This window comes from Oryctolagus cuniculus, chromosome 1 (genome assembly GCF_964237555.1).
Source record: "Oryctolagus cuniculus chromosome 1, mOryCun1.1, whole genome shotgun sequence".
Classification (NCBI taxonomy): domain Eukaryota; kingdom Metazoa; phylum Chordata; class Mammalia; order Lagomorpha; family Leporidae; genus Oryctolagus; species Oryctolagus cuniculus.
Window position 1 is genome coordinate 206,864,374 of NC_091432.1, and position 2,594 is coordinate 206,866,967.

Consider the following 2,594-nt stretch of genomic DNA (forward strand, 5'->3'; position numbering starts at 1 on the left):
GGTACAGGAAACTGCACCAGGAAAAGCAAGAGAAGATAGCCCCTGACACCCACCTGGGAGACTTGGATGGAGTTTCTGGATCCTGACTTGGCCTTGGCCAGAACAGGCTGTGAGGTCATTTGGGGAGTGAACTAAACGATGGAAAATCTGTCTCTCTCGCTCGCTCGCTCGCTCACTCACTCACTCTCACTCTCTGTCCTGTAATTACACCTTTATAATACTTTTTAAAAAATGGAATTTTATATTCCGTGGCAATACGAAGATGGCAGCAAACCCTTCGGGACAAGGTTTTCAGAACAAAAACAGAGTTGCAATCTTGGCAGAACTGGACAAAGAGAAAAGAAAATTGCTTATGCAGAACCAGTCTTCAACAAATCATGCTGGAGCTGGCATCGCGCTCTGGAGGCCGGCTCTCAACAAGGACTCCCGATCTCGCGGAGCAGCAGCACCTCGCCGCCGTGCAGCAGAAGGCAGCCTGCAGCATGCTCACGCACATTCATCTGGATACTTCATAACTCAGGACTGCATTTGGGAATCTTATTCTTCCTGTGTTGCCTCGCCTTGACCCAGAATGAAGAACACTCGCGATGAAAGTGACTTTGTAATATTAAATGCCAGAGCCACTGTCGATCAGTGCTATACAAACTGTGACTTCCAGAATTTTGGTAAACTTTTCCATTTTTTTTGCTTCTTCAAAAGAAAAGAACATGTACATGAAAATAAAAGGAAGGCCAATGAAAATGAAGAAAGCTTTGGGTAATCCATCTGAGGCCCCGACTGTGCTGCCTGGTGTGTTACTGGTTTGGACTACTATCTGATTTTTAACTGTAAACCAGACTGAACTGGATAGTTACCTAAAGTCACCCCAGCCTCCCAACAGGTTGGTCTGAATATATCCTGTCCACAACAGACTGTCAAGAACCATTTATAGTACTTAACTTGACAAGGGTGCCTTTTAAAGCTGTGCACCAATAGGGTTAAATAAGTTATGTTCATCTTTGGTTTGCACAATTGATGTCAGTGCACCATTTCAATTGATAGGCACGTGTGTATCACCCGGAAACTTTGTGCAATCGTAACTGCTTCCACTGTGCTCATTTGAAAAGGAAAACCAAGATAATACTAAAATACCAACCATTCTTCAACATCTTCTACAACCATATGCCATTATAAGCAATGTGACTAACTGCTGTTAAAAACAATTATAAGAAATGTGATTTTAAAATTTATACATGTTCTTAGTGTTACTACGTAAGTGACATGCCTGCATAGTTTTCATATCCATTTTTGTTCTAATTAAAAGCTTATTCTTGACACTCTGGGGGAAAAAAAAAACCTAAATGAAAGATCTCCACGAGTGAGATCCCAGTGGAAAGAACTGGTCATCAAAGAAGGAGGTACCTTTCTCTGAAGGGAGGAGAGAACTTCCACTTTGACCATGGCCTTGTCTAAAAATTATCAGAGTCAGTGAACTCAGGGGGCTTCCATAGCCTTGGCAGCTCATGACAAGAGCCTAGGGTGATTACTGATGCCATAAACAAGAGTGTCAAGTTGTTAAGTTAACAACAGGAGTCACTGTGCACTTACTTCTCATGTAGGATCTTTGTCCTTAGTGTGCTGTACATTGAGATTTAATGCTATAACTAGTACTCAAACAGTATTTTTCACTTTATGTTTCTGTGTGGGAGCAAACTGTTGAAATCTTTACTTAAGGTATGCTAAACTGATCTTCTGTATATAAAGAGAATTGAAAATGAATCTTGATGTGAATGGAAGGGGAGAGGGAGTGGATAAGGGGAGGGTTGAGGGTTGGAGGGACATTATGGGGGGGAAGCCATTGCAATCCATAAGCTGTACTTTGGAAATTTATATTCATTAAATAAAAGTTAAGAAAAAAAGCTTATTCTGTAAAAAAAAATGGAATTTTAAAAAATTTATTTTGATCCAAAAACTGAAATCCATATGTATCTGGAGTTTTTAAATATTCATGATAAAAACATATGGGGGGTTCAGTGGGTTAAAGCCCCCACCTGCAGTGCCGGCATCTCATATGGGCAACAGTTGGAGTATTGGTTGCTCCACTTCCAATCCAGCTCTCTGCCATGGCCTGGGAAACAGTAGAGGATGCTCCAAGTGCTTGGGCCCCTGCACCCATGTGGGAGACCCTGAAGAAGCTCCTGGTTCCGGGCTTCAGATCAGCTCAGCTCTGGCCATTGTGGCCATTTGGGGAGTGAACCAATGGATGGAAGACCTCTGTCTCTCTCTTACTCTACTTCTCTCTCTCTCTTTCAAATAAATAAAATAAATCCTTAAAAAATTATGTATAGATTTCAAAAAGTTTTCACCAAAACAAATCTCTTTTAATTCCCTTTTTTATGAACTGTAAAAAGATCTTTGTGTGTGTGTGTGTGTGTGTGTGTCTGAAGGTGTGTCTGCATGTGGTGTATGTTTGTGTATTTTTACTGAGATATCTTATGAATCTCTTAAATGGCCAGTTTGGACTTTAAGCCCTCTCTATAATATATAACTGAATATTCTACTGGTACCTCCCCTTCCTTAAATTTGCATCCTGATAGATACTTCAGGAAAAAAAT

General features: G+C 40.8%; 1 pseudogene; it reads left to right on the forward strand.

The window, feature by feature from the left end:
- Positions 1-256: 256 nt before the first annotated feature.
- LOC100340201 (SOSS complex subunit C pseudogene) lies at positions 257-954 on the forward strand (annotated as a pseudogene).
- Positions 955-2,594: the final 1,640 nt, after the last annotated feature.